At 42.2% G+C, this 9229-nt stretch overlaps 1 pseudogene across 1 annotated transcript in view; it reads right to left on the reverse strand.

The window, feature by feature from the left end:
• The window catches only part of LOC311120069 (2-hydroxyacyl-CoA lyase 1-like), a 75755-nt pseudogene extending 66933 nt beyond the window's left edge, over positions 1–8822 (reverse strand). The window contains exon 1 of the transcript in view: positions 8818–8822. The product of the transcript in view is annotated as a 2-hydroxyacyl-CoA lyase 1-like (transcript). The remainder of the gene's footprint in view (positions 1–8817) is intronic.
• Between the last annotated feature and the right edge of the window lie 407 nt (positions 8823–9229).

The following is a 9229-nucleotide window of genomic DNA, read 5'->3' on the forward strand; positions in this document are numbered from 1 at the left end:
CAGAGGGACCGTGAGAGAATTTTACTGTCTTGATTGATATGGATGGATGGCTGCTGGACAGTTTTTCGCTCTTACACTCCATAGAGATTTCTTCATATGTCATAGTAATGTATTCACACTTCATAAACAGGTATTTCATAGGAAGGTATTTACACTCTAGAGGAGAATGTGTTTGGTTTAATGTTAAAGATACTCAATGAGATAAATGGTTGATCGTCATAATCTTATTCTGTTTGTTTTCGAGACGTTTATTTCGTCTCGAAAGGGGGGAATATCGTATCTGAAGATTATGCCTTTGTTAAATGTTTTTCATGAAGAAATAGAATGTTGTTTATGGTAGTATCAAGAGGGAATGTTTTAGGTGTAATACCACATATCACAGACAGGAGGTGGGTTGTAGACAGGGGAGACTGGTGATTGGCCAGAAGAGGGGGCATCAGTGTTTATAAATAGGGGTTAAACGATGAGACGTTAGAACGGCCATAGCAATCTTGAGGAGCCGTTCTCCGGACAACGCGTGTCTGTAATCTATGCTGTAACCTCGTGGTATGAATAAAAACTTCTGACACGATGCAGCATGGATGGACTCTTTTGTTGACAGCGATAATTGCCACCATTCATCATATACGACACCACTCTTAAATTTAGAGCAACTGGCTCGCAACAGATACTACATGTCAGCTGTAATTGATATGCTGGAGTTTTTAGTGGTGAATCAATTGCCGTTACGTGGAGATAATGCTGGTTTTGCCAGTGTGCTAGATGATAATAGCTCAATGGGGCTGTTTTTGTCTCTCTTTGAGTACACCATGCGCAAAGATCCTGAACTGACACGGATTACAAAAACAATCCCACAGAATGCACGCTATACCAGCCCACAGATACAAAACGAGATTCTCGAAATGATGAGCAATCTCGTGACAGAGGAGATAGTGAGACAAGTCGGCGATAGCTGGTATTAAAGTGGATGTCACACGGGATCCTTTAAGCCAAGAAAACATATCTGTAGTTGTGCGTTTTGTTGACAAACACTATGGTCTGTGTGAGCGCCTCTTGGTAATGGCCACATCTGAGAAAAGTGATGCAGAGGCTCTGACAGGTGTCATCATTGATGAGCTCACCAGCGCCGGACTCAGCACGGACAAAATCCTGAGTCAAGTTTATGATGGCGCATCACTCATGTCTGGCAGGCATGGTGGTGTGCAGAAATTGCTCCAAAACAAGCTGGATCATAACATACCATATATTCACTGCTTTAATCACCAACTTCATCTGGTTGTGATTCATGCCATGTCCAGTGAAGCAGCTGTCGATTATTTTTTTGGAGTATGCAACATGCTGTACAACTTCATCAGGAAGCCAACCGTGGCTATTCTGTACAAAGGCGATACCCTGAAACGTCTCTTGAACCAGAGATGGACTGGCCACTTGACAACGGTCAAAGTTGTGGTGAAGAGTTTTCACGACATATCCACATTACTGACCGAGGTGGAAAACACACGAGGCCTTGGAGCGGAGGTGCGCGTCGAGGCTACCGTGCTGCTTAGTGCCATTACGCAGAGCAGTTTTCTTTTCATTGCGCACCTTGTTATGAAACTGTTGTCACTTTTCGAGCCGCCTAACAGACTACTACAGGCCAAAGATATGGACTTGTTCACTGCGGTGACACTTGTGAACAGCGCTTCTGACTGCGTGAAGACAATGACATGCAAATTACATCGACAGCTATATGCCTCCATACCAGGGACGGCTTGTTCAATAGGGCGATATGGGCGACGCACTGCCAAACGGGAAAAGGAAGGGATTTTTTTTCTAATGAATTATAAAAAAAAAAAAAATATATATATATATATATGATTTTAATAAATTTATAAAAAATTATATCACGGCAACAGCAGTTATCAGTGTTCACGTCTGATCTGACAGCCACTAAATGTCAAATCAGGCTAAAGTCGTGCTTCAAATGGCCCCGCCCGTTTTTTGGGCGATTTCAGTCAGGTTGAAAATCGCCCAGAAGTCTCTCATAGCCTGTCATGTAAAATCTATTTTTTTCACATTTCAAAGCTTTCAATACATTCTCTATGGGTGTCTGTGGGCTTGCACTTACGCGCTTTCGTCATACATAACGTAACCACGAATGAACGTAACTAAGAAAAGACCAGGTAGCAGCCTCAATCAATTCACTACTACTATCAAAATGGCTAGGCTTCAGTCCAACTCGATTGTGTCTTTGAAAGAAGTTCCTTTTTGTCGGCGAACAAATTAAGATAAATTGGCAACGAAACAATTAGGACCTCCCAGACCAAATTTAATAATTCAACAGGTTTCTACTAAAGGCGGAAAGTCCTACACCCGAGGATTTTCCAAAAATTGGTACGAACGAAAAAAGACATTGCCACTCACTCAACTGGATGACGAGGGATACAGGCTAGCTGTCCGCCGCCACAACGATGAGGTTAGTGTTGATAATCACAAGTTTACTGGATGTGGATATGGTGTAATAAAGGCAGTTTATTCAGAGGTAAATATATCTGGAATCGCGTTCACGGACCCGTTCGTCAAACTCTTAGGGAGCTATAAATTAAGCCCCATTACTTACCATATCAGATAAGAGAAATTGCTGCAGCTACATATATTTTACATCCTGGCCCTACATAGTTCACTATTTGCATCACTTACCAAAATATTACATGTGGTCATATATGCTTGGAAAGTGGAGATGCCATAGAACGTCAAAAAAGTAAACATTGCTGGAGACACATTGTCGTTTTGGAGAAGACATCGCGTTTGCTAGCGAAGAGATTTGTTGTGGCAAATGAACTTGGCCTGGGAATTGCCAGGAACCTCACGATAAGATATATGCATCAGCATTGCGAGTCTCATGATTCTATACGTATTGCGATTCGATACTGTGATTTTATTGCGCACCATATGTCTGTTGCAGAGGGATCAGAAAGCCATGAGAACGAGTTTTGATCAGTCATGGAAATAAAAGTGCTGAAAACTAATTGGCTCCCAATGTGAAAAGATTGAGAACAAGCTATGAAGGAACAATAATGGTGTTTTGGTGCAGGTACAGCCAACTAGCGCTAAAATATTGCGATATTGTCAATACAGTATATCGTAAAGTATCACTATGTAACTCGATTTCTTTCACCCCAATCCCTCAAATTAACGGTAAATAACTGAATTGTTTGCCCCACATTTAGCTAAGATGATTAGCTAGCCAGCTAAAATGTTTTATTTAGTTAGCAGTCGCATCTACAATAGTTTACTGTCAATAACATGTCTCCAAAAATGACGTGGTGTCTCCAATTGTGTTGACATTTTACAATTGCAATGCGCATCCATGAGTATCCACTTTCTGTAGCTCAGCTGGTAGAGCATGGTGCTTGTAACGCCAAGGTAGTGGGTTCGATCCCCGGGACCACCCATACACAAAAATGTATGCACGCATGACTGTAAGTCGCTTTGGATAAAAGCGTCTGCTAAATGGCATATTATTATTATTATTATTATTATCTGAAGAGAGCCCCGAAACATTGTGTGCAGACATTTTATGCAATAAATGAAGTAGGTTCAATCTAGTAGTTCTGATCTTCTGATTGGTCCTGATGAGTTGGGCGAGGTCACCTCCAGGCTACTGTCACTGTTGCATTGGCTCTGAGTCGGGTTCTCTGTCTTCAAATGTTCAGCCTAAGAGAGGGGATTTTTGTGTGTGTGTGTGTGTGTGTTTAACAGTGATGATGTGTGTGTGTGTGTGTGTGTTTAACAGTGATGATGTGTGTGTGTGTGTGTGTTTGTGTGTGTGTGTGTCCTCAGAGCAAGAACTCGTGAGTTGGAAGAACTGAGAGGCCTATGGCGTGAGTGTTGTCCTTGGCCACCTGCTGACAAGGCTGACAAGATAGGACCCTTTTGTCCATTGTTATTGGATAGGAACAGAACTTATAACCAGCTCCTGACCTAAATAGATCTTAGCACAACATTTTACTCAACATATCATATTCCATATTCACTATAACAAATATATTTACTACGACATTAGCAAGAACCGCCACATCCTCAGCCGGCTAATCCAGTGTGTGAAGTTTTGCGGAGTGTTTGAGTTAGCTTTGCGAGGCAAAGATGAAACTGAGGGCTCCACCAACCCTGGTAAGCCAACACTTTTGAGATCAGTCAATAAATGCTTCTGGTATTGACTTATATGCTGCCCCTGTCTTCATGTTGTTGCTGGACATATCTTTTTTTTTAAATGTGTGTAGGTCACCTAAATCATCAGAAAAATTGCCCCTCCTGAGAATTTTTTCAGGAGCCGCCACTGCTCCATACATAGCAACAGAGAGTCATGGTAATTTGGAAACATTTGTGAATGTGGAATGAAAAACCTTCATAACCTGGTGTTGACATCATTTCATATTCTTTCATAATAATAATAATACATGATTACACTAATAATATGTATATGTTTTTTTTTACAAAATAACCCACTTAACAATACAGCCATTGAAAAGCCTTTTTTAAATAAAGCTTACTTCGAATTTCCATAAAGGCAGTTAGCTACAGTACACATGACAGGTGACACTACTACATTGTTCCATCTCAAAGCAGCATCAGGAATGCCGATTGCGAACCCTGGGTGACCCTCAATTGTAATTGGGTGATTCCTCATGTCATCTCTGCTTTCCCCTTTCTCAAAATGCGGGAGAAGGGAGGAAAGGAAGATGGATACGGGGTTGATGACAATGATGATGTTCAACTGATAGTATTGAACAAAATATAAACGCCATATGCAACAATTTCAACAATTTTACTGAGTTACAGTTCAAATAAAGAAATCAGTTAATTGAATAAAATAATTAGGCCCTAATCTATGGATTTCACATGACTGGAAATACAGAAATGCATCTGTTGGTCACAGATACCTTTAAAAAAAGATAGAGGCGTGGATCAGAAAACCAGTCAGTATCTGGTGTGAACACCATTTGCCTCTTGCATCAGGCTGTTGATCAGGCTGTTGATTGTGGCCTGTAGAATGTTGTCCCACTCCTCTTCAATGGCTGTGCGAAGTTGCTGGATATTGGCAGGTACTGGAACACACTGTCGTACACGTCGATCCAGAGCATCCCAAACATGCTCAATGGATGACATTTATGGTGAGTTTGCAGGCAATGGAAGAACTGGGACATTTTCAGCTTCCAGGAATTGTGTACAGATCCTCGCGACATGGGGCTGTGCATTATCATGCTGAAACATGAGGTGAGGGCGGCGGATGAATGGCACGACAATGGCCCTCAGGATCTCGTCACGGTAACTATGTGCATTGAAATTGCCATCAATAAAATGCAATCGTGTTCGTTGTCCGTAGCTTATGCCTGCTCATACCATAACCCCACCACCACCATGGGGTGTTCACAACGTTGACATCAGCAAACCGCTCACCCACACAACCTCATACACGCTGTCTGCCATCTGCCCGGTACAGTGTAAACCGGGATTAATCTGTGAAAAGCACACTTCTCCAGCGTGCCAGTGGCCATCGAAGGTGAGCATTTGTCCACTGAAGTCGGTTACGATGCCGAACTACAGTCAGATCAAGACCCTGGTGAGGTGGCTTATGGTAGAGAAATGAACATTAAATTCTCTGGCAACAGCTCTGGTGGACATTCCTGCAGTCAACATGCCAATTGCACTCTCCCTTAAAACTTGAGACATCTGTAGCATTGTGTTGTGTGACAAAACTGCACATTTTAGTGGCCTTTTCTTGTCTACAGCACAAGGTGCACCTATGTAATGATCATGCTCTTTAATCAGCTTCTTGATATGCCACACCTGTCAGGTGGATGGATCATCTTGGCAAAGGTGAAATGCTCACTAACAGCGATGTAAACATATTTGTGCAAAACATTTGAGAGAAATAAGCGTTTTGTGCATATAGTCATTTCTGGGATCTATTATTTCAGCATACTACAGCATTTCATGCATGGTGGCTAGCTATGACAATCGGTTTGTATTGCTAGTACTGTATTGGTTGGGATAATTTTTCATTGTTTAACTAGCTAGCTAGCTAATTTACATGTCTAAACAAAAGACTCCACTTCGCCAGATGATTACATGATCTGCTTAGTAATATTATATATATCTAAAAAAATCATTTGCATTGCTAGTTATAGCCTAATGTTAGCTAGATAGCTAAAATGGAACCTAGTTGGTTAGCTTTAGCTACCTGCAGATTCATACTACAGCATTTCATGCGTCGTGGCTAGCTATGGCAATTGGTTTGTATTCCTAGTACTGTATAGATTGGGATAATGGTTCATTGTTTTGCTAGCTAGCTATCTAGCTAATTTACATATCTAAACAAAAGACTCCACTTTGCCCAATGATTACATGACCCATCAAGTTAGCCAGGTGTGTCTGGGGGTGATTACGCCCATCTATTGTATTTCATGAACATGTGAACAGGTCTAGACAATAGAGACCCATCCACTTAGCTAGATGTCAATTTAGAGAATTGTGTCTGGGTAAGCCTCATCTTTTATTGCTAAAATATTTGTAACTGGAATTTGTTTTTCAGCATCAATAGAACACGCCTGACTCTCCTCCACAAGTCATACAAGAAGAATGGTCTAATTCAAAAATAGATGGCCCAAGCAAGCGCAGGTTACACCTGAAGCATGACGACTTGCAGCGAGTTATGAACTTCATCAACAACTATGCAGAGGATAATGCAATAGTATTACCAGGACGCCACCCAGGACACAAACACTTTGGTGGAAAGCTGCTGCCATCTCATGTGACAAAAATAGCGGTGTGGCGTCTCTACAAGGAATCAATGACAACACTTGTAAAGTATGTAAAGCATAAACAAACCCTTTTTTATTATTGCATTTACCGGCAACATGATTGGCACTATTTTTATTGATCTTACATTATTTGTGTATTTTCCAGAGGTACGTGCAGTCGGGCTGTCTTCCTTCAAGACTCTGTGGTGACAATTGCTACCCCACGTCTCAAGCACTAAGCCCAGGACAGACCTGTGCTGGCAGTGCAAGAGGAACAACTATCAGGTCTTCAGATCTGCCAATCTGAAAAAACAAGTGCAGCATCTCCTGCTTGTTCAAAGTGAGCAGTCTGTCTACCAGAAGATGGTTGCTGACTACATGACCACCTGTCAAGACCTGTAGTTGTCTCTGAGGTGCCCTACTGACCCAGCAAGCAAAGACATCAGGATGCATTACAGCTTTAACAGGACAGGTTCCACTCAGAACAGGCCTCACCATGGTCGACCAAAGAAGTTGAGTGCACGTGCTCAGCGTCATATCCAGAGGATGTCTTTGGGAAATAGACATATGAGTGCTGCCAGCATTGCTGCAGAGGTTGAAGGGGTGGGGGGTCAGCCTGTCAGTGCTCAGACCATACGCCGCACACTGCATCAAATTGGTCTGCATGGCTGTCGTCCCAGAAGGAAGCCTCTTCTAAAGATGATGCACAAGAAAGCCCGCAAACAGTTTGCTGAAGACAAGCAGACTAAGGACATGGATTACTGGAACCATGTCCTGTGGTCTGATGAGACCAAGATAAACTTATTTGGTTCAGATGGTGTCAAGCGTGTGTGGCGGCAACTAGGTGAGGAGTACAAGCATGGTGGTGGGAGTGTCATGGTCTGGGGCTGCATGAGTGCTGCCGGCACTGGGGAGTTACAGTTCATTGAGGGAACCATGAATGCTAACATGTACTGTGACATACTGAAGCAGGGCATGATCCCTTCCCTTCGGAGACTGGTCCGCAGGGCAATATTCCAACATGATAACGACCCCAAACACACCTCCAAGACTACCACTGCCTTGCTAAAGAAGCTGAGGGTAAAGATGATGGACTGGCCAAGCATGTCTCCAGACCTAAACCCTATTGAGCATCTGTGGGGCATCCTCAAACGGAAGGTGGAAGAGTGCAAGGTCTCTAACATCCACCAGCTCCGTGATGTCGTCATGGAGGAGTGGAAGAGGACTCCAGTGGCAACCTGTGAAGCTCTGGCGAACTCCATGCCCAAGAGGGTTAAGGCAGTGCTGGAAAATGATGGTGGCCACACAAAATATTGACACTTTGGGCCCAATTTGGACATTTTCACTTAGGGGTGTACTCACTTTTGTTGCCAGCGGTTTAGACATTAATGGCTGTGTGCTGTGTTATTTTGAGGGGACAGCAAATGTACACTGTTATACAAGCTGTACACTCACTACTTTACATTGTAGCAAAGTGTCATTTCTTCAGTGAAAAGATATACTCTAATATTTACAAAAATGTAGATACTGTATATGTACACTGATTTATTTCAGCTTCAGAAGTTGACATACTTGTGGGAGGTGCTTCAGGAAGCATGGGGTGAAATCTCTTCAGATTACCTCAACAAATTGACAACTAGAATGCCAAAGGTCTGCAAGGCTGTAATTGCTGCAAATGGAGGATTCTTTGACAAAAGCAAAGTTTGAAGGACACAATTATTATTTCAATTAAATATCATTATTTCTAACCTTGTCAATGACTACATTTCCTATTCATTTTGCTATATTTCCTATTCAAACTCATTTCATGTATGTTTTCATGGAAAACAAGGACATTTCTAAGTGACCCCAAACTTTTGAACGGTAGTGTGTGTATATATATATTTGCGAGGAAAAAATACATATGGGGGATTGGAAGTGATGCAGGCAATTACATTGATGGAAGTTACAATCTATCTGCAATATTAAAGCTGATCTACCCCCAAAAATAAAAAATAAAAAATAAAATAACAGAAACACAGCATGGTAGCAATACCACATGGCGACACAACATGGCAGCAGCACAACATGGTAGCAGCACAAAACATGGTACAAACATTATTGGACACAGACAACCCCACGAAGGCAAGAAGGTAGAGGTAAAAATTAATCACGCAAAGCAGCCACAACTGTCAGTAAGAGTGTTCTTGATTGAGTCTTTGAATGAAGATATGGAGATAAAGCTGTCCAGTTTGAATGTTTTTTGAAGCTCAATCCAGTTGCTAGCTGCAGCAAACTGAAAAGAGGAGCGACCCAGGGATGTGTGTGCTTTGGGGAACTTTAACAGAATGTGACTGACAGAATGGGTGTTGTATGTGGAGGCTGAGGGCTGCAGTATGTGTCTCAGATAAGGGGGAGTGAGGCCTAAGAGGGTTTTCTAAATAAGCATCAACCAGTGGGTCTTGTGA

The sequence above is a fragment of the Coregonus lavaretus genome, assembly GCF_964263955.1.
Source record: "Coregonus lavaretus genome assembly, contig: HAP1_SCAFFOLD_776, whole genome shotgun sequence".
In the NCBI taxonomy this organism is placed as follows: domain Eukaryota; kingdom Metazoa; phylum Chordata; class Actinopteri; order Salmoniformes; family Salmonidae; genus Coregonus; species Coregonus lavaretus.